The 24,495-nt window shown below is 35.5% G+C and overlaps 1 non-coding gene across 1 annotated transcript; it reads left to right on the forward strand.

The window, feature by feature from the left end:
- Window positions 1–3,702: 3,702 nt before the first annotated feature.
- On the forward strand, window positions 3,703–3,809 carry LOC115711856 (small nucleolar RNA R71). The gene has a single exon (XR_004010724.2). It is a non-coding gene; the product is annotated as a small nucleolar RNA R71 (small nucleolar RNA).
- Window positions 3,810–24,495: the final 20,686 nt, after the last annotated feature.

Raw genomic sequence — 24,495 nt, forward strand, 5'->3', positions numbered from 1 at the left:
ACAATGCTCAAGAATGTTTTGAACCTCTTCTTGCGGCACACAACGCCTTATCACACGATCAGCACACTGCTTATAAAGAAAAGGTTCATCCCAATAATAAGACCTCACATCATGGAAGAACTTCTTGAGCGGTTGCCCTTTTAAATCAGATGGAGTCCTCCCACTCACTAAGTAGTTGGCAAAATCAGCATACCAAGGAGTTGAGTCTTGGTTTGCTAAGCTCACCATCAATAAAGCTTCATCGGGGAACATCTCTTTAATTGGCTGCTCAACTTTCTTTATCTCATCATCACCTTCTAGTCTAGAAAGGTGATCGGCCACTTGATTCTCAGCTCCTTTTTTATCCCGAATCTCCAAATCAAATTCTTGAAGAAGCAACACCCAACGAATCAGTCTCGGTTTGGCGTCCTTCTTGGCAATGAGATACTTGATTGCGGAATGATCCGTGTACACCACCACTTTGGTTCCAACAAGGTAAGCTCGAAACTTGTCAAAGGCAAAAACCACAGCCAATAACTCTTTCTCTGTAGTAGTGTAGTTCAATTGGGCGTCAGCTAGTGTTCTGCTTGCATAATAAATTGAGTGGAACACCTTCTCTCTTCTTTGACCAAGAACAGCACCAACTGCAAAATCACTAGCATCACACATTAGCTCAAAAGGAAGTGACCAATCGGGAGCTACAATAATGGGAGCGGACACAAGAGCTTTTTTCAAAGTCACAAAAGCTTCATGACAGTCTTTGGTGAACTCAAAAGATCTATTCTGCTCAAGTAAAGCGCAAAGAGGCTTGGAGATTTTTGAGAAATCTTTAATAAACCTCCTATAGAAACCTGCATGCCCCAAAAAACTTCGAATTCCTTTGACAGTAGTAGGAGGTGGGAGCTTCTCAATAACTTTAACTTTCGCTCTATCCACTTCAATGCCCTTGTTAGAAACTTTATGACCCAAAACAATTCCTTCTTGAACCATGAAATGGCATTTCTCCCAATTGAGAACTAAGTTCGTGTCTTCACATCTTGCTAAAACCTTCTCCAAGTTAACTAAACAAGTGTCAAAAGACTCCCCAAATACCGAGAAGTCATCCATGAAGATCTCAAGAATGTTTTCCGCCATATCTGAAAAAATCGCCATCATACACCTTTGAAAAGTGGCGGGAGCATTGCATAACCCAAATGGCATTCTTCGAAAGGCAAAGGTACCATATGGACAAGTGAATGTTGTTTTCTCTTGGTCTTCCGGAGCTATGGCAATTTGATTATAGCCAGAATACCCATCAAGGAAACAATAGAATTCTTTTCCCGCCAAACGATCAAGCATTTGATCAATAAATGGCAGCGGGAAATGATCTTTCCGCGTGGCCTTGTTCAACTTCCGATAGTCCATACAAACACGCCATCCCGTCACCGTTCTTGTAGGGATCAACTCATTGTTTTCATTAGCTACCACCGTGACTCCACCCTTTTTTGGAACACATTGAACTGGGCTTACCCAAGAACTGTCTGAAATGGGGTAAACGATGCCAAAGTCTAACCACTTGATTACCTCCTTTCTAACCACTTCCTTCATGATGGGGTTTAGCCGTCGCTGATGCTCCACAGAATGGTTGCACAAATCTTCCAACAGAATCTTATGCATGCAAATCGAAGGACTTATACCCTTGATGTCCGCCATGGTCCAACCAATGGCTCTTTTGTATTTCTTTAAGACATCAACTAACAAGCATTCTCTTTGGGCACCCAACATAGCAGAAATAATTACCGGCAAGGTCTCTCCATCTCCCAAATAAACATACTTCAAGTGACTAGGCAACGACTTCAACTCCAACTCGGGTGGTTCTTGAATGGAAGGCTTAGGAGGCTTGAAATTGTTCTCTGACAACTCCAAAGATTCAAATGGCCTCCTAAACTTAGTGAAAGGCTGCTTTGACTCTACCCAAGTAACTTTGGTTTCTTCATCTTCACTCAAAGCTTCAAGCTCTTCAAGAGAACTTATCATCTTTTCCTCTTTCGAAGCTTCCTTGTGAAATTTTTCAGCAACAATAGAATCAATCACACTTATGCGAGAGCATTCCTCAATCTCATCCGGAAACCTCATGGCATTGAACACATTAAAAGTCACTTGTTGATCATTCACCCGCATAGTAAGTTCCCCTTTTTGCACATCAATCAAGGTCCTCCCGGTAGCAAGGAATGGCCTTCCCAAAATAATAGGAACTTCTCTATGCGCCTCATAATCAAGAATGATGAAATCGGCCGGAAAAATAAACTTATCAACTTGTACCAAGACATCTTCAATTTTTCCTTCCGGATGGGCCATGGAACGATCGGCCAATTGCAAAGTGACGGTGGTTGGCCTTGCTTCTCCAATTCCCAACTTCTTGAAAATAGACATGGGCATTAAATTAATACTAGCTCCCAAGTCACATAAGGCTCTACCCACATCTCTTCCGCCAATGGTACATGGGATTGTAAAACTTCCGGGATCTTTCAACTTAGGAGGAATTTTGCTCTTCAACATGGCGCTACACCCTTCCGTCAAAGCCACTGTTTCAAACTCACCTAGCCTCCTTTTCTTTGTCAAAATGTCCTTCAAAAACTTTACATAGTTGGGCATTTGCTCCAAAGCTTCCACTAATGGTATGTTGATGTGGAGCTGCTTTAGAACATCAAGAAATCTTCGGAATTGACCATCTTCTTGCTGCTTTTTAAATCTTTGAGGAAATGGTGGGGGTATCTTGCTAAGTAACTTTTCTGCTGCATTTTGATGAGGAATTGCTGCAGCATTTTCTTCAGGTTGCTCATTTGCCATATTAGAAGGTTCAACATTTTTCTCTACTCGACTTCATTTTTATCCTTAGCTTCTTCCTCGTTTGACTCCAGAACTTTACCACTCCTCAAGATTACCGCCTTGCAATGCTCTTTTCCATCTCTTCTTGGATTTTCAGTATCACTAGGCAAAGTACCTTGTGGCCTATTTCGAAGCTCATTAGCTAGTTGCCCAACTTGATTTTCTAGAGTTCTCATGGAGGTTGCTTGACTTTGGATCGCAGTGTCATTCTTCGCCATATAACTCTCAGTTCTTGTCATGAAATTTTCTGTCTTGGCCATGAAATCACGCATCATACTCTCAAGAGAACTTGTTTGGACACCTTGTTGTTGTCTTTGTTGAAAGGCTTGTTGAGAAAAACCAGGTGGAAAGTTGGATCTAGGAAGCATAGCTGAATTACTAGTACCAGCCCCTTGATTTCTGTATGACAAGTTTGGGTGTTGCTTGTATGTTTGGTTGTAGGCATTCTGACTTCCCATGTAAAACACAGATGCAGGATTGAATGGGCAATTGTCAAAGGTATGAGCCTCACTACAAAAAACACAAGAAACCTCCTCAAGTTGTCCCACAGGTGGGGAAACATTCTGTTGACCCATTTGTTGACCCATGCTCATATTTTTGATCATATTTGACATAGAAGCAACTTGGGCAGATAAAGCAGTAATGGCATCAACTTCAAGAACACCGACAACCTTCTTCCCCAAAGGTACTCTAGTAGTGGGCCACTGATAATTGTTGTTGGAAATTCTCTCAATAATATCATAGGCCTCATTATAGGACTTGGCAAGTAAAGCACCATTTGCCGAAGCATCAACCACCATTCGAGTATGAGCATTGAGACCGTTGTAAAATGTTTCCATTTGGATGCAATGAGGGATACCATGGTGAGGACATTTCCGCAACAACTCCTTGAACCTCTCCCATGCCTCATACAAAGACTCATCTTCAAATTGTTGAAAGGAAGTTATTTCCTTCCGGAGCTTGGCATTCTTAGTGGGAGGAAAATACTTCATCAAAAACCGCTTCGCTAATTCTTGCCAAGTTGTAACCGACGCAGAAGGCAAGGAGTTCAACCAAGCTCGGGCTTGATCTCTCAAAGAATAGGGGAACAACTTTAACCTCAAGGCATCCTCCGTAACTCCGGGCAATTTGAAAGAATCACTCACCTCCATAAATAGACGAAGGTGAAGGTGAGGGTCTTCGGTGGGTATGCCACTAAACTGTCCCACAGTTTGAAGCATCTGGAACATAACTGGCTTCAACTCAAACTGTGGGGCTTGAATTTCTGGCCTCACAATGCCTGGATTGAGCTCATTGAAAAGAGGTGCTGCGTATTGGCGGATGATTTGATCTCTATCATCCGCCATAATCACTGCATTTTGACCATTATTAGGGGCCATTTCCCCTTGAGCTCGTCGTCCATTTCCTTGGTCATCCATCATTTCTATTTCCCCTTGAGCCCTATGTTGAGCTCTTCTTCTCTCTTTGAATGTGCGCTCAATTTCGGGATCAATAGGATATAGATCAATATTAACAAATTCTTGGTACTCGTTCATATAAAATTTTCACCTGCCAATGCACAAGAGTCACCAAAAATGAGTACAAAATAATAGACTAAATTGCAAGCTAATTGACAATTACAATAAAATATATTTACAGTCCCCGGCAACGGCGCCAAAAACTTGTTGTGTTAAAATTAGATACGCAAGTGCACGTAGTCACAAACAAGTAATATAGTGATAAGTAATGAGTATCGTCTCCACAGGGACTGTGAAAATAAAATTTCTATTGCAAAAATTAATTACCAAGCAACAAGCCTAAAAACTAAAATTAAATGATTAATGAATCAACTAAATGAGTAAGAAAATAAGTAAATTAACTCAAAAGTAGATGCAAGATGAAAATAAAATTTAGTGGTAAGCTTTTGAAATGTGAAAGGCTTGAACTATTGAATCCCCCTATGTTTAGCAAAAACTGTGCGTTTTTGCTGCAGCAAAAAGTTAGCAAATCTTTAGCAAAAATCTCAGGTTAACAAGAACTCCATTAAAGTGCACAAAACTCTTCCAAATTTTATGCAATCAATCCTTGGACCTGTTCAAACATATTCCTATGCCAAGCAAGCTCAAGAATACCATTTCAAGCATAGTTCTCAATTGTTACACAAGGATATAACATATTCCTATGTTATTTCAAATCTAATCTAAAAAAAAGATTAAGAACTTGTGTCATTCAAGCTAAGTCCATTACATTTAACCTTTCCAGAATTAAATATAACTCAATAATCAAGCTATTGGTGGCCAAACAATATCAAGAAATTAGCAATACACACACTTGAATGAACATGAGAATTTTTACTAAATATTTGCATAAGAAAATTACTCCACTAACATAGGGTTCTTCAACAATTCAAACCATTAAAAAGTTTAGCTCATAGCTAACTTAAGAACCACCATTACAAGATAAAACTTAGACATAGAGTTTGAATGTTAAGTTAAAGAAATTAAAAGAGAGAAGAAAGAAATAGCAAACAATAATAGAGGATTTTTCCAAAAGGATGGATGTTGAATCTTGTTGTGCTTCTCCTCTTTCCTCCTTCTTCTTCTTATTCTTCTTCTTCTTTCAATCTTCTTTTTTCTGTGTAAAAATGGCAGCCCCCAAGTCTATTTTCGTTCAGCCCCTCTTTTTTCCCTAAAATGGAGGCCCCCTTCTTTCTTCTCTCTCCTTAGGTTTTGTACCTTTTTGCCCCAAATAAACCCTACACATGTCATGTAGATAGCCTCTCCATGTAATAGCTCCAGCCACCTTTCTTATATTGCCACGTCATCTCCACAAATGCCACCTCTTTTAATGAAATGCCAACTCACCCTTTTTCTAAGAAAATAAAACACATCAGCCACAAATCTGTTTGCTGCAGCAAAAACTTCACAGAATTTCAGCAAAATTAAGAACATGACTAACTTGCTATTTTCTTTGCCAATTTATGCACAAGAGTTATTGATTTTAACTAACAACTTCAAAATACACACACAAACATAAAACACTGAAACTTTCACAAATTAAGAGACAAACATAACTTAAATGACACACAATTACATAAAAAAAATATGCCTAAAGTGATATCAAATAACTCTTTACTCAACATAAAGTACTTAGGTCAGGATGGCCACTTCAAAGTACTCAGGTCGGGTTGACCACTTAAAAGTACTCAGGTCGGCTAGACCATTTTAAAGTACTTAATGAACATTCGCTTCTAAGTGAATGGCCTTCTGGGCGGACTACGCCCAAAGGTTTAAGAAACAAAGTACTCAAGTCGGCAAGACCACTTTAAAGTACAGTATCTTATGTCTGCAATTTGTTTTATTTCATGATAAGCTAAAAGATCAGATTAGATCAAATAGCTCTGATGTAAGTTAGCACGGTAACAAATACATTTTTGATCAATAAATGAATAAAGATAGTATTTTCAATTCTATTGAGTCGAAAAAATCAACATGATTATAATTTACATAAAGTGCGTACAAAAGGTTTAGTCGAACCCAAAACACCGAACAAATAAGCAATATATTGCGAAAGGCAAGTGACCAAGAGTCATACGTCTGCTCGGTCACTTGGGTGGCACCTATACCTATACAACGAATTTGGTAAAAATAAAACAATAACAATTGCACAACAATTATAAACAGAGAATGAAATTCATTAAGGATGACAAAAGCACGTAGTACAAGGATTAAAAGCTGCCGGGTCAGCCCCTTGTCCAAAAAATAATTCCAAGCTTAAAGACCGCTTGGTCGGTCATGATGTCTTAAAAAAGGCCCTGAGGCCGAATAAGATATATATATAGAAAGGAGATAAAAAGAGAAGTGTTTAAACAGCTGGAGTCCCAGGCTCTTGGTTCGGTTCTTCTTGGCCAACTGGAGCAGGAATATCAGTTGTTTGAACAGGAGAAGCATCAGCAGCCTGACCAGAGGTTGAAGCAGCTTGGCCGGAGGTTGAAGCAGTCACCTCGTTCGCACCATAAGCAACTTGGACCGTGCAGTACTCAGGGTACATGTCCTTAGCCTCGCCCAAGTAGTAAAAGTTGTCCTGGGGATTAGCCTTCCAAAAATCGAAGTAGAGCTCGAGGCCGGCTGTCTCCAAGGCATTGACCTTCTCCTTTAAACTGTCCGCCTCGGCCATAAGCTCCCCCACCTTGGCGTTCTTCTCCTCCTTCATCCGAAGAAGAACTTGCCGCAGAGAAGTCCTCTCATCCTGAAGACTATTTACTTCAGCAGATAAGATCTCGATGGTCTCCTCAAAGCGATCAGCAGCTTCGAGATCCTTTGTCAGCACGAAGATCTTCTTCTCGGCAGCAAACAGCTTCTTGTTGGCTTCGCCCAACTCCATCCGAACAGCTCCACCTTCCGCCCTAGCCTCCTCAGCTCCCTTTTTGGCCAAGTCCGCCTTCGCCCTGAAGGTGTCGGACAGAGCCGCTTCTTGGAAGCAACAGACTTAGCCCAGGAGTAAGTGTATGCTAACTTTAAACCAGCCTGCACAAAGGAAAAAATTCAGCATATGGAGCTAAGTGTGAAAAGTTAAAGGGAAGTATCAAAAAAGACTTACCTTGGTGAACTCCTTCAGGACTCCGCCCACCAACACATCTAGAGATGAGTCACTATCAACACCAGCACGTTGCTCACTGACCTCGAGAACCAGCCGGTTCATGTAGTGGGCCAGCATCTCCTTGCCCTTTTTGGCCTCTGGAAGCACAGGAAAAGGCTGAGTGGCTGCCTGCAGCCGCTCAAGAGTACTCCTGACCAGTTCAGACCCAGCCGTTGGTGGTCCAGACACCTTGGACTTGGCAGATTTGGGGTAAAACGGTTAGCAGCAGTCAGCTTCTCAGAAAGGTCAATGACCTCTCCAGAAGGTCTCTTCTCCGAGGACCCCTCACCGCCCTTAGACTTCTTTGTTGGAGGAGAGGTGCTAGAGCTTCCGCCCATTCTCTTCCTTAGAGCATCGATTATCTGCCGAGACATGTCTGCACAGAACAAAAATAGAATGGTTAGAAACAACCATCAGAAACACAAGGCATGAAAAGCAAGAAGCTCAAAAGTAAAGTAAAAGGCAAGGTGACCGCCTGCACAGACACTCAGAAGTCTATCACACCTGTCATCGCTCTGATTTGAGACAGAGAAACTTTCCCTTTTCCAAGCACGGGAGGTGGTGGTCGAACAGGTGAAATGGGCTCCCTTATGCGAACCCATGTTCAACAGGCCTGGGCGTGGCCGGGAGTTTCTTCTTCCTCTTCAGCAGAGTCACCTGCTCTTCCTCAGCCTCATGTTCAGGATCTGAAGATTCCTGAGCATACTGTTTTGCCCTTGCACCTCCTTTCAACTTAGCTTCCCGCTTAAGTTGAATTAGCTCATTCTCTGGATGAGCTTGTTCAGGCCGGCCAGCATCAGACTTCCTCTTCTTCCCCGCCACGGACTTAGGAGAAAAGTCCTCAGGGTAAAGCCCATACTTCACCAGATTATCATCGGAGGTCAACTGGATGATATTCCTCTCTTCCTCCGGCAACCGGGCAAGTTTTTGAGCTCTATCTCTAAGAGCAAGAGTGAGGGGAGGACGGTGATATGCTGGAATCTATTGAAACCGAGTCTGGGTGATGCTTGGATCCTTCACCATGATGTACTCATCAACAAAATGCCTTATTTTGCTGATGGCCTTGTCATCCGTGTCACTCAACAACTTGAAGCCTGGCTGAGAGAAGTAGAAGTACCCCGACCTTCCTTGCTTGGGGGTAGACTTCAGGTCGAAGAACCAGGAGACCTCGTGGGGGGAAGGAGCATCCCATCCTTGGGAAGCGTAAAGGACGAAGAGAGCGGACAAATACTTAATGCCCTTTTGGAGTAATTTGGGTTGGGCAGAGACCAAAGAAGTCTGCCACATCCCTGAAGTACTTGTGCAAGGGCATCAGCGCCCCTTGCTGGCCGTGAGCCCCCGACCAGGCGCACATTCCCTTATCAGGATTTGTGGCACGATTGTCGTGGGCGGGAATGTGGCAGTCGAGCTAGCCCAGGTACCCATCCTGGTCGAGAGTTTGAAGGCCTGCCTCTGAAATCTTGGACGGAGGACTTACCCACTTGGCGCCCAAGGCACCCGTCTCACTATGAGGAACCGCCTCAGCAAGCTCCCCACTCACGTAGTCCACGCCCTCAACCAGGACGTCTCCATCAGCATCGACTAGCTGCCTAGCCTCGTTGTGCTCCCCGAAGTTAGGGGGTTCAAACTCTTTCTCTCCCTCCGCCTCGAAAGGATTGCCCGAACGCACCTTGTCCAGCTCCTCAACCTCCTGGACCTCAGCGTCCCCCTCACGATCCTCCTCCATCAGGACGGTTGAATCCTGTTCGATGTCGGGTAGAGTGGCAAGCCGAGCCACTTGAGGATTAGAAGTGTCGGCCAGACTCGTGGTTTTCTTTGTACGAGCCATCATCCTATGGTTGGGTACAAGGTCAGAAGAGTTTCCTTCGCTAGAAGGAAGACCAGCACGAAGACGGGGATGAACCTCGTACAGAAGTTGAAGTAAATCCTGGTCGATCTGATGCTCGAGCTCCCAAGACTCACCTGGGTTCATCTACAAAAGACGACACACAAGATGAGTGTTAGACGGAGTATCAAACGAGAAACAAGCAAATATGCCAACCAGGAGTACTCAACAGATTAAACAACGACTATGTCTAAAGAAAAGTCAAAACTCAAGAAGTCAAAAAGTTTTCTTGAGTTATGGCAAAAAAGTTCATGAAGCTTAGAATAAGCAAGATGGAAGACAGACACAATGCGGTTCAAAGACAAGCTCTATGGCTGTAAGCCCACATGAAGACATGGTAAGGAAGAGTCGCAGAAGTTTCTAACCCTAGGGTTTCCTAAGCATTCTTTCTACAGCATAGTTGCATTCAAAGTGTAAACATGCAAAGAAAGGCATAAAGGAAATCAGAAACTTACTCAAAGATTCGAATGTCTGAGTTTAAGAAAACCAGCAATCGTCTGAAGGCACTTCGGAAACTTTGAAGTTAGAAAACTCTCTTTTCGCTCTGGAGTTTACTTAACAAAGAAAGGTGATCAAATGGGTTATGTGCCAGTACTATGGGTATTTATAGGCAACGGGGAGCTGTATCAAAAGGAGCCTCAGATGCCTCGGCTTCCCGCCTCAAAAACGAATATGGGAAATCCAAAGTAATCGAGTGCAACCGTCAGCCGTGGAGAGAGAAAATCAGATTTCAAAATATTAATTGTCAGAGCATTAATTAGCCGAAAACTGAAGGGACGCCAAGTCAGCTTCACATCGAGTCTCGAACGGTCATGCTCGACACGTGTCCCCATCCAAGGGCAGAGTCAGCTCGGAATAAGTCTACACGCAACCTTAGAGGTCCTGTAAAGACATGGGGGGAAATTATTGGAATTTATTTTACCAGGATCTTAGATCTACTGACAAGTATGTTGATTAACACCCTAAATATGAAATTTCTAAAACAATGAAATAAACAAATATAAAGTTTAGGAAACCTTACATTGGGTGCAGTGGAATAATATGACTCCTTCCGTTCAGATATCTAGCCCTTGATTCCTTTCTTTAGCAGAGCATTATCAATATTAGAACCTGGATCTCTTTCTCTGATTCTTTAGTGCTGAAACTCCTTCTTGCTAAAAGTCTTTCTTCACGGTCTTCATCACTATGGTTGAGGTATCACTTGCTGTGTGTGGGCACTACTCTAACACTAAGGATTTCAAAATCTCAATGAGGAAGAGAAAGATGGAGTGGTCGGCCAAAGATAGGGAGAGAGAGAGGCTCAGTTTTTTCTGAATGAAAAGTCAGAAGAAAAGTGTAGAAATTGTGTAAATTTCTTGAAGCCTTCACTATCTATTTATAGCATTCCACTAGGGTTAGGTTTGAATTATTTGGCATTAAAATAATGAAAATATCAGTTTAAATTCCCTACAAAAGTGGCCGGCCATACATAGTGGATTTGGGCCTCACTTAGCAAATTTAGCTTTCGCATCATGAATCATCAGCTCAATCCCTACAACTCTGGGATTAACTTACTGTTGGAAATATTTTACCAGGATCTAAATTTACTAACAAGTATGTTTCATTAACATCATAATATGAATTCTAAAACAATGAAATAAACACATATAAAGTTTAGGAAACCTTACATTGGGTGCAGCGGAATATAATGACTCCTTCCGTTCAGATATCTAGCCCTTGATTCCTTTCTGTAGCAGAGCATTATCAATATCTGAACCTGGATCTCTTTCTCTGAATCTTTGATGTTGAAACTCCTTCTTGCTGAAAGTCTTTCTTCACGATCTTCCTCACTATGATCGAGGTATCACTTGCTGTGTGTGGGCACTACACATACACTAAGAATTTCGAAATCTCAATGAGGAAGAGAGAGAGAGTGGGTTCGGCCAAAGATAGGCAGAGAGAAGGCTCAGGTTTTTCTCTGAAGGAAAAATAGAAAATTTAAGTGTAATTTTCCTGAACCCTTCACTATCTATTTATAGCATTCCACTAGGGTTAGGTTTGAATTATTTGGCATTAAAATAATGAAAATATCAGAGGTAAATTCCTATAAAGTGGCCGGCCCTATACTAGTGAAAAATTCAAAAATAGACATAGTCTAATTTGAGAATTATAATTGATTAATCAAAACCAATTACATGAGTCTTACAAGCAATATTATCTCAACTAGTGCGGGGACCATGGGTCTATATAACCGAGCTTCCAATAAGTAGATCAAGAATTTATTACTAAAATTCACTAACTTATTAATTCCTCGTTGAATCCACGCATAGAACTTAGAATTACACTCTCAGTTATATAGAATGCTCTATATGTTCCACCATATAGATACTTCATTAGTTATCCATTGTTATAATCCTAATGTGATCAACGATCCTCTATATGAATGATGTACACTGGAAAGGGATTAGATTACCGTTACACCCTACAATGTATTTATTCCTTAAAATACTTGACCCCGTACAAATGATATTTCAGCTTATGTGAAATGAGTACTCCACCATTTATGTTCGTTTGGTCAAGCTCGAAGGAGATCATCCTTTGCTTACTATTCGCCAGATAGAAGCTATAGATTCCATGTTTATGCTAGCGCTCTCACTCAATTGCACTACCACGTTCCCAAAATGTACGTATCACCCTGACCTAAAAGTAGGCTTAACTAACAAATCAAAGAACACGAATAGGCTCCTGAGATTGAGCCTAATCATAACAGGATTAAGAACATTTGATCTAGGATCAACTAGGCGATATTGACTTGAATAGATATTACGGTAAGTTTAATAAATCTAAGTCAAAGTTCAAAATCTGTCCCTTCCGATGCATACTCCATGCATCCAACCTGAGCTTTACTTTAACCAATGCTCTAGAAAGAACATAGCACTTCTCCAAATGCAAGTAAACTCTGTTGTAGATTATCATATCAGTAAAACCCTATGTCTGATAAATCTAGGAAACTTTATTCACATAGTCATGTTTACTTTCCAATGTGTTGACAGCACAATAAACAGGATCAAGTATGTGAAAAGAGTTTCATATGAATTTATACATTATGTACATATAATCATGAAATAAATCATGTGAACCATGCAACATTAAATGTTATTTCTGATCTATATTAATAAGTAAATCTGATTATATTGAAATGAGTTTTATTTAGGCCATAAAACCCAACAAACTCCCACTTGCACTAATATAAAACAAAAAGTGCGTTTCAAATAATCTCAACACTTTGATATACAAATCAAGTATAGTAGTAGTAAACTCCTTGTATTAGGATCTAAAAGGTTGAATTAACCACAACCTTTTGTCCACTATTACTCTTCCTTAATCACAAAATCATTGATAATGTGAAATTCCTCTCTATATGTCTACTCTCTTGGTATACTGGATTCTATACTTTTGGCAACTACTTTTGGTTAATCAGGAAATTAACACTAGTAGTTTAGGCAATTTGGAATGGTGCCAAAAATGTATAGAACTTTCCTTAGACTGAATAAGTATCTTTCCTGCAACCTTAACATTCAGTCCCTCTCTGGTAGACCTAGAGACTTCAGATAGGTTTTTACACTTCTCCAAAATCACTATTCCACCCCTAGAGTAACCACCCTCTTATCAGAAAGATTTACTAGCACAAAGGCAAATTTTGAAATCTGATATGGTGTAAGTCTAAGAGTTTTAAACACACCCTTATAGACTAACATATAGTTCCTCTGCTTAATCTTAAGATTTACTTGATTGTCTTCCAATGTTCTTCTCCTGGATTAATCTGATACCTACTCATTACTCCCACTCAACAGCAGGTGTCTGGTCTAAGGCATACAAAAGCATATCTAAGACCTCTCACTGTTGATTTAAGAAATTCTTTCATGGCTTTATCTTTTCTGGAATAGTTGAGACTTTTCCTTAGATAAATAAAATCTATGCCTAAGAAGTTGTGAAGCTTCTATAGATTGCAATTAGAAAGAAAATACTTCAGCATCTCACTAAAGTAAGTTGCTTGCATTAGAGTAAGTAATTACTAGGTATACCACAAGCCATATGTTTAGATAAACTCAAACTTATAATACTGGGAACAGGAAGTTTTGTTAAGTCCATTGAATGGACTTATAAACAAAAATTTCCTTCTATGTCCTTGTAATAGAAAACTATAGGTTACTCCATGTGAATGGATTAAACCATAGTTCTATTGGCTTTTCTTCTTAGTTTCTTATCTTGACAATCCATTACTTGTTTAAACTCACAATGGATTTTAAATCACTAGTGTCTTCCAAGTCATAAGAAGGTGAGTTCCTAGAAACTCTCCAACTACCACAAGGTACCGTGAATTATGTCTAAGAAAACTAAATGGTATTGATCTCTTCGGTTGTGACAAGACAACAGAGGCAGTGGGATCATCATATGTCAAATAAGATGATAGAAAACTTTTGGAATCAAGAAATAAATATCTCCTTTATTTGCTACTTTATTTTCAGACTTAGTCATTATCTTAGGAGAAGTAGTATTTGTTTGAACAAACACTTTCTTATCTATTTACTATGGGATGGTCCACCCCTAATCACTTAGAATAGCTAACAAACCATGGTTAATAGTTTTAGCTTTACTTAAGATTTTGATTAGGTCATCCATGAATCTAGTAATGATTTACATTAAGTATACAACCATTACATCATTCTGAAATTGTATTACCATAGAAGGATTATGCAACTCGAAGTTTCTGGGGAGGTAAGTTTGGATATAATTCAAAAATCAATTTAATGATCTTTGAACTGCATATCTACTAACTATTTCTCCACCCCTATCAGTTCGCAAGATCTTTAACCACATACCTTAATGGTTTTAACCATTGCTAGAAATTAGTGAAATTTTTCAAACATTTCAAATTTCTTGCTAAAAGGTATAATCTAGAGTTATAGTTTTTCAGAATACAACCAAAAACTCATATCCACCCCTGAATGTACATCCATCTACGAATGAGATGAACTACTTTCAGTGGATATAGGCATATTAACTCTTTGCAGAGATTGATCTTGTCAAATCCACTATGAACAAGATACAAATGCCATAGATAAAAAAATGTGGTAGTGTCTATTGATGACATAGGTTTAGTTACATCAAAGAGTTCTTAGAATACTGCAAGTGGATCCTGGTCACAGAATACCTAACTCATATTCCATACAGTTTTAATCCATTAATAGAAGATGGATATTAAACACTTGATAAAGTGTAATTGTATTGTATTCTGGAATTAGAAATATAAGAAAATTTCTGTTTGGATTCTAAAATTAATGTCAAAGACTTAAATTCAACCAAATATAATGAGTTATTCTTTCTTGGACCACCACTACTATTTAAACTCTAAGTCAGATTTGCCCATACAAGTAGGAGATTTCTAAGATTGAGGATTTATATAAATTGGGAATAGAATTTCGGGATTATAATCATATGCGTCATTTATTTTCTTAAGAGAAAATATAGAATGAAATGAAATGATTTATAGACCATTCATCCAATGATATGTTATTGAGCTTTTCGAAATGAATAAGCTATAAGAGGAATTAGGATAATTTCGTTTATAAATAAGAATCCAACGATGCTTCGATTAGCGAAAGACAAAGTAATCTTATTTATTTGTTTCATATCGTAAAAATACTAGTCTAAGGTGTCATCAATTAATGAACAGCTAGATGTTGCATATACAATATTTATCTTTCGAGATCTTACACTATTATGTATGTCTAATGGTGAGAATCCACTAGGGATTTATCTCATTAGATAAACAAGCCAAGTTAGACCAACAATGAAGATTCGAAATTAAACTACAACTTAATAACAGAAAATAACATGGTTCAATATAAATTCATACACAATTCAGAAATTATAAACATATAGCAAGTAGGAATGACAAGTGAAAATACTAAAACATACAATCCTAAATAATTTCCAAGGTTTTCAACAAACTGATATCAGTGTCCCGTTTAGGCGAGAGTCAAAGCTACCATCCATTGAATAGAGTTGTCAGCTCATCTAAAATGTTAAACATTCTAGCAACCTTTTATTCGATCAAGATTGGAATTCAGCGTTGTCATGTTAGGCGAGAGTCAAGGCAATTCTATCTTATGAGCTTCCACCATTGTTTCATATTGTGCAAGTCAAGTATGGTCGCCACCATTAGGGTGATCCATACCATACAAAACACTTACAAACTACTTATCATGCGAGGTTAAACGGTGCGAAATTGCTAATTAACGTTCCTCCATTAAGGAGGATTACTCACTAAAACAAACGCGGTGTAAAACCCACAATGGAGATCGAATGTCTTTTGATTAAAAGCTCATTATTTAAAGAGAGTTGTATTTTCTTTGATTCTCTTTATTTATTCTTTTTATTTTAAATATATCTTTATTTAATTAAAATTTCCAATTTAGAATGAAAAATTCTAAATATAAATTTTAATTTAATATTTATAAATTTTACTTAGATGGATATGAAAATAACATGCATTATTTCCATCTTAGTAATAATTTCCAATAAATATTTAGAAAAATATTCAAGTTAAGTTGTTCAAAAATTAATTTAAATTAATTTACAACTCAAATTTTATTTTCTATAAATATATATTGCATTTCGAAAAATTAAAGTATTTAAGAATACAATTTTCGAAAAATGTATGTTAAAATAAATCCTGAAAAAATTATTCTAATTTAATGTTGGCCCAAAATTAATTAATAAAATTAATTAACAACAAAAAATATAATTTTCCTATTTAATTAAATATATAAGAAAAATTTCAAATATTTAAGTATGATGATGAAAATCAACTTAAATATTAATTTTCTATTTAATTAAATACACTAGAAAAATACTTCAACCAAAAATATCACCTATCTAGATTTTCCTTTAACTAATTAATTCAATTTCTAATAATATATTTTAATTCATTTATTTTAAATTAATCAATTAATAAAAAAATAATTTATTTAAGTTGGTCCAAAATTAAAATAAATAATTTACAACTTTAATCTATTTTTCAAATAAAATTCAAAATCATCTTGCATTATGAAATGCAATTTCGAAAATTGATTAATAAAATAAAGAAAAATATATTTTACTTCATTTATTTTAATTAATCATTAAATGAAAAAATCATCGATTTAAGTTGGTCCAAAATTAAAATAAATAATTTACAACTTTAATCTATTTTTCAAATAAAATTCGAAATTCCAGCATTTAAGAAATGCAGTTTCGAAATTTGATTAATAAAATAAAGAAAAAATATATTTTGAAAATTATTTAAATTTAGTTGAAAAAATAAATTTCAACTAAAAATAATTTCTATTTAACTAAGTGTCATGAAAAAGAAATATTTAAGTATCATGATGAAAATCAACTTAGATATTTAATTTTCAAATTAATTAAATGTATTAAATTCAAGAAATAAATGATTAAGTGTAGAGAAGGCTTAATTATTAATCTCTAGTTTAATACTAGGAAAAATATACTTAAAAAAAAATTGTACCAAAATTAATTATATAAATAATTAATTTCACAATGTATAATATTTTCCTATTTAATATTAGAAATAATAAGTAGTCTAGAAATATCTATCTAGAAAATATCTTATTTGACTAAGTATCTTTTCCACAAAATTTGAAAAAATATCTAATTTAGGTTGTATTAGAAAAAATCTAGAACCTAAATATTTTTCAAATTTAAATTTAATTAAATATCAAAAATTAAGTTGTAACCACTTAATTTGAAAAATATTCCATTTTAAGTTAATATTCGAAAAGATATTAACTTAAAAAATATCTAAAATATTCCATTTTAAGTTAATATTCGAAAAGATATTAACTTAAAAAATATCTAAAGAATCTTAATAACCAATGCCTAAAATTCCTCAACTTAATTTTTAAATTTTAAATCCAAAAGATATTCAGATTTAAGTTGGTTAGTTGTAGATAACTAAATATCAACTTAAATAGGAATATTTAATGAAAAATTTAAATTAAGCTTCAGAAAGAATCTAGATAGTTATAATTCTATATTTATTTAAATAGAAGAAAATACATATAATTTAGCTTAGAATAAAAAATTCTTTAAACAATAATTTTCTTAAATTAATTTCAAAATAAATGAAATTAATTATGTTGCTAATCAATTTTATTAGGTTAAACTAGTTTAATTAACCTAGTACAGTTATTCAAATCAGGCAAATGGGCCTTCACAATTGGGGTGGTTCATGTGAGGGGGTGCTGGGTTCAGTATGTCGTACCCGCTACTATGGCTCCCAACTCTCACACAAGGCCCAAAAGAGAGGAATTTAACCTTAAAATGAACAACTGTTATTAATTGAATGGGCCCAAAAACTAAATGGGCCTAAATAAAATCTATCAAGAACTATGATATTTTATTTAGCAACAACAACCTATATGCATCTATAATGAAATTAAACACATAGGCTCACACAGGCACACTTTGGATGGGTGCTATCGTGTTGCTAGGTCATACATAGATGAAAGAAGATTGTAAATATACCTGTTACAAATTATTATCTTGACCAAGGGTGCCATCAGATCATTAGATCTGGCAAAAGGTAACCATGGCTATTTGCAATCAAGTAATAATAGGTTTTGAAAACTTACAACAAGCTAAAACACATACTCCTGCAACAAGGTTAGCTGGATAGTTGGATGTAGGATTTATTTAATTTTAAATTAAATTATTAATTTCGAAATAATTAATTAAATAAAAAATAATTTTTGAAAATTTTTAAAAAAAATTTGAATAATTCGAAATTTAAAAAAAAAAATTAAAATTAAACCTACAATTTTGAAAAATTAGGTTTCAACCAACCTAAATATCATTTCAAAATTTGCTAACTACTTTTAAAATTTAAATGTTATTTTATAAATAAAAATTAAATAAAAAAATAACAAAGATAAATGAATATCTTTTTTAGATTTTAAATGTAATTTAAATAAATAAAATAACAAAATTTAAAAGTTAGCAAAATATCTTACATCTTTTTAAAATTACATGATTATAGTTATCTTATTTTAAATTTAAATAAGGTCAAATTATTTAAAAAAAAAAAGAAATTTAAAAAATTTAAAATCTGACCTTAAATTTAAAAATAAGATAAGATATAATCAAATTTAAAAATAAAATAGATTATTAAACAAAGAAGATAGATACTAACTATTTTTCAAATTCAAATTACACTAATATCTTGAATTAAATTTAAAAAATATTAAATTAATTCATAATGATAATTAGAATTGAATTAGGAATAGTAATAGTATAAATATAGAACTACACAAAAAATCGGAAGTTAATTCCATGAAAAAGCATGAAAACACGAAGAAAAACGAAAAAATTGTGAGCTGTACGGACAGTTTTCGCGATCGCAGGAAAATTTCATCACAACTCCGATTTTTTTGAATCTTCAAAAAATCATAACTAATTCAAATTAAATCGAAATTGAGTTCTGTAAAAAAAAGTAACTTGCTTAATTTTTTCTATACTATCAATAAAAATAATTCCAGAAACAGATATTCAATTATTTTTAACGAAAATTCACAAACAACAATCAATCATCAAATAACACTCAATACAACATGATACCATCCAAAAACAAACAAACAATCGTTTTAAAGTCCAAATTTCTTGCAAGTAAATCAATTACCATGGCTCTGATACCAGTTATTGGAATTTATTTTACCACGATCTTAGATCTACTCACAAGTATGTTGATTAACACCCTAAATATGAACTTTCTGAAACGATGAAATAAACACATATAAAGTTTAGGAAACCTTACATTGGGTGCAGAGGAATAATATGACTCCTTCCTTTCAGATATCTAGCCCTTGATTCTTTTTTGTAGCAGAGCATTATCAATATCTGAACCTGGATCTCTTTCTCTGAATCTTTGATGTTGAAACTCCTTCTTGCTGAAAGTCTTTCTTCACGATCTTCCTCATTATGATTGAGGTATCACTTGCTGTGTGTGGGCACTACTCATACACTAAGAATTTCGAAATCTCAATGAGGAAGAGAGAGAGAGTGGGTTCGGCCAAAGATAGGGAGAGAGAAGGCTCGGGTTTTTCTCTGAAGGAAAAATAGAAAATTTAAGTGTAAATTTCCTGAAGCCTTCACTATCTATTTATAGCATTCCACTAGGGTTAGGTTTGAATTATTTGGCATTAAAATAATGAAAATATCAGAGGGAAAAACCCTACAAAAGTGGCCGGCCCTACATAGTGGATTTGGGCCTCACTTTTTGCAATTTTGCAGTTTTATCTTTTCTGCATCTGATTTTCTCAAAAACGCAAATTTTCTAATTCAACCATTTAAATGCTGATTCTAACTATTTAATAACTATAAATAATTATTAAATAATATTGTCATTTATCATATTTATTAATTGAACCACACAAAGTATCATAATTAACAAATATGCCCCTATTAACTCTTCTTTACAATTATTCCCTTACTTAGTGAAAAATTCACAAATAGACATAGTCTAATTTGAGAATTATAATTGATTAATCAAAACCAATTACATGAGTCTTACAAGCAATATTATCTCAACTAGTGCGGGGACCATGGGTCTATATAACCGAGCTTCCAATAAGTAGATCAAGAATTTATTACTAAAATTCACTAACTTATTAATTCTTTGTTGAATCCACGCATAGAACTTAGAATTGCACTCTCAGTTATATAGAATGCTCTATATGTTCCACCATATAGATACATCATTAGTTATCCATTGTTATATCCATGTTTATGCTAGCACTCCCACTCAATTGCACTACCATGTTCCCAAAATGTACATATCACCCTGACCTAAAAGTAGGCTTAACTAACAAATCAAAGAACACGGATAGCCTCCTGAGATTGAGCCTAATCATAACAGGATTAAGAACATTTGATCTAGGATCAACTAGGCGATATTAACTTGAATAGATATTACGGTAAGTTTAATAAATCTAAGTCAAAGTTCAATATCGGTCCCTTCCGATGCATACTCCATGCATCCAACCTGAGCTTTACTTTAACCAATGCTCTGGAAAGAACATAGCACTTCTCCAAATGCAAGTAAACTCTGTTGTAGATTATCATATCAGTAAAACCCTATGTCTGATAAATCTAGGAAACTTTATTCACATAGTCATGTTTACTTTCCAATGTGTTGACGGCACAATAAACAGGATCAAGTATGTGAAAAGGGTTTCAGATGAATTTATACATTATGTACATATAATCATGAAATAAATCATGTGAACCATGCAACATTAAATGTTATTTCTTATCTATATTAATAAGTAAATTTGATTATATTGAAATGAGTTTTATTTAGGGCATAAAACCCAACAGAAATGTTATCCCAAATTTTGCACTCTGACGTGGCATCACGAGAATGGTGACAAGTGGAGTCCACTTGGAGCGTCTGCTCGGAACAATAGACCGAGCAGGACGCCTCACTGGTGTTGGGTTTTATGCCCTAAATAAAACTCTATTTCAATGTAATCCAGATTATTCAATATCAATAAAGTAACAGAAGTATTTTTCATTCATGTTTTGGTTTACTTTATCAATTGTTTGTCTATTTGATTCATTAATTCATCCAAACCCCTTTCACATACTTGATCATGTTTATTGTGTTGTCAATACAGTGGAAAGTAAACATGACTATGTGAATAAAGGATTCCTAGATTTATCAGAACACTGGGTTTTACTGATATGATAATCTACAACAGAGTTTACTTGCATTTGGAGAAATGCTATGTTCTTTCCAGAACATTAGTTAAAGTAAAGCTCAGGTTGGATGCATGTAGTATGCATTGGAATGGACCAATATTGCACTTTAAAATAGATATACTTACCGTAATATCTATTCAATTCAATATCACTAAGTTGATCCTAGATCACATGATCAAAATCCTGATATGGTTAGGCTCAATTTCCAGAGTGTTATTCGTGTTCTTTGATTTGTTAGTTAAGCCTACTTTTAGGTCACGGTGATACGTACATTTTGGGAACACGGTAGTGCAATTGAGTGGGAGTGCTATCATAAACATGGAATCTATAGCTTCTATCTGGCGAATAGTAAGCAAAGGATGATCTCCTTCGAGCTTGACCAAACGAACATAAATGGTGGAGTACTCATTTCACATAAGCTGAAATATCATTTATACGGGGTCAAGTGTTTTAAGGAATAGATACATTGTAGGGTGTAATGGTAATCTAATCCCTTTACAGTGTAGATCATTCATATAGAGGATCAGTGATCAAATTAGGATTATAATAATGGATAACTAATGATGTGTCTATATGGTGGAACATATAGAGCATTCTATATACTGAGAGTGCAATTCTAAGTTCTATGCGTGGATTCAACGAAGAATTAATAAGTTAGTGAATTTAAGTAATAAATTCTTGATCTACTTATTCGAAGCTCGGATATATAGACCCATGGTCCCCCCACTAGTTTAGATAATATTACTTGTAAGACTCATTTAATTGATTTTAATTAATAAATTATGATTCTCAAAGTTAGACTATGTCTATTTGAGAATTTATCACTTATTAAGGGCAAAACAGTAAATAGAGATTTTGGAGGGCATATTTATTAATTAGGAAACTTTAATTAGTTTTATTATTAATAAATAAATGACAAAATATTATTTGATAATTAATTTTAATTATTAAATAATTAGATTTGACATTTATGTGGTTGAACAAAGGAATTGGCAGTTTTTGACAAAACAAGAAACTAGCAATGTAGGAAAAGGAAAGTTGGAAAAGTGGCAAGCCTTGTTTTCACAATGCCTAGGCCGACCACTATGCTTCCCTTTTCACATTGATTTTTCAATTTTTAAATGTCAATTAATTCAACCATAGCCCTAGGTGGTCTTCTATAAATAGAAGGTAAAGGCTTCAGTTTTTGTACACACATAATTTTGACAGAATTTTCTCACACAAAAACTCTTTCTGAGCCGCCACCCTCTCTCTCTCTACCTTGTCTGTTTCGAAATCTATGAGTGATAGAGTAGTGCCAACACACATCAAGTAATACCTCAATCATACTGAGGAAGGCTGTGTAGAATTCAGAAACAACAAAGAAGGACTATCAGGCTCAGATCTTGATTATACTCTGCGACAGAAAGGAATGAGGGTTAGAGATCTGAGTGGGAGGAGACATATATTCCGCTGCACCTAATGTTAGATTTCTGATACTTTTATGTGTTTAATTTTCCATCATTTTAAAAGTTCATCTTTAGGTTGTTAAATCAACATACTTGTGAGTAGATCCAAGTTCCTGGTAAAATAACTTCCAACAGCTGGCACATCCAGAATGAGATATTCAACGAGTCGTGCAGGGCGCAATCAACACTTAGCAAATTTAGCTTTTGCATCATGAATCATCAGCTCAATCCCTACAACTCAGGGATCAACTTACTGTTGGAAATATTTTACCAGGATCTTGATTTACTACCATGTATGTTTCATTAACATCCTAATATGAATTCTAAAACAATGAAATAAACACATATAAAGTTTAGGAAACCTTACATTGGATGCAGCGGAATATAATGACTCCTTCTATTCAGATCTCTAGCCCTTGATTCCTTTCTGTAGCAGAGCATCACCAAGATCTGAACCTAGTTCTCTTTCTCTCCTTCCTTTGATACTGATTCTCCTTCTTGTTGATTGGATTCTACAAAATCTTCCACACTATGATTGAGATACCACTTGATGTGTGTCGGCACTCACTCATTCACCCAAGGTTAAAAATTGAAGAGGAAAAGAGAAGGGAAGTGGCGGCTATAGAGAAAGAATAGGAGGCTCAAATTTCATCTGAAAAAGCTGAGTGTGAATGAGAGCCATCTCTATCTATTTATAGGTAACCACCTATGTTTAGGTTAGAATTATTTGGCATTAAAATAACAGAATAATAAATCATAAAAGCCACTAAGTGTGGCCGGCCATGGGCTTTCGATATTGGGCCTCACTTATGCAATTTTGCTGTTTTATCATTTCTGCATCTCATTTTCTCAAAAACGCCAATTTTCCAATTCAACCATTTAAATGTCAATTCTAATTATTTAATAACTAAAAATTAATTATTAAATAATATTGTCATTTCATATATTTATTAATAAGACATATAAAGTCTCTTAATTAACAAATAAAATCTAGAATCTCTTTTCTTACAATTTTGCCATTGCTTAGTAAAAATTCATAAAGTAGACATAGTCTAACTTTAGAAATATAATTGATTAATTAAAATCAATTAACTGAGTCTTACAAGCAGTATGGTCTCAACTAGTATGGGACCATGGGCCTATATAACCGAGCTTCCAATAAGCCGAACCAAATTGACCAAGTAAATTCCCTAACTTATTAATTCCTTATTGAATCCACACTTAGAGCTTGGAATTGCACTCTCAGTCATATAGAACGCTCTATCTGTTCCACGATATAGATACGCTATTAATTATCCATTGTTATAATCCTAATTTGATCAATGACCCTCTAATAGATGATCTACATTGAATAGGGACTAAATTACCGTTACACCTTCAATGTATTTTATCCTTAAAACACTTAGCTCCGTATAAATCATAATTCAGCGAAGTGAAATGAGATCTCAACCATTTATCTCTGTTTAGCCAAGCTCGAAGGATATCGTTGTTTCACTACTAAATTCCTATAGAAGTTATATTTATGTTAGCGCTCCCACTCAATTATACTATCATGTTCCCAAAATGTACGTATCACCCTGACCCAAAAGTAGGCTTAACTAACAAATCAAAGACCATGTATAATACTCTTGAGATCGAACCTAACAATATCAGGATTAAGATCATTTGATCTAGGATCAACAGGTCATATTGAATTGAATAGATATTACGGTAAATTTTAATATATCTAATCAAAGTTCAATATCGGTCCCTTCTGATGTATACTCCATACATCCGATACTGGTAAACTTTTCCAATGCCCTAGAAAGGACATACCACTTATCCAAGGTGTAAGAATACCTATCGCTGATTATCATGCTAGTCTAAATCCAGTGTTCTGACAAATTAGGGAGTAAA

This window comes from Cannabis sativa, chromosome 3 (assembly GCF_029168945.1).
Source record: "Cannabis sativa cultivar Pink pepper isolate KNU-18-1 chromosome 3, ASM2916894v1, whole genome shotgun sequence".
NCBI classification, from domain to species: domain Eukaryota; kingdom Viridiplantae; phylum Streptophyta; class Magnoliopsida; order Rosales; family Cannabaceae; genus Cannabis; species Cannabis sativa.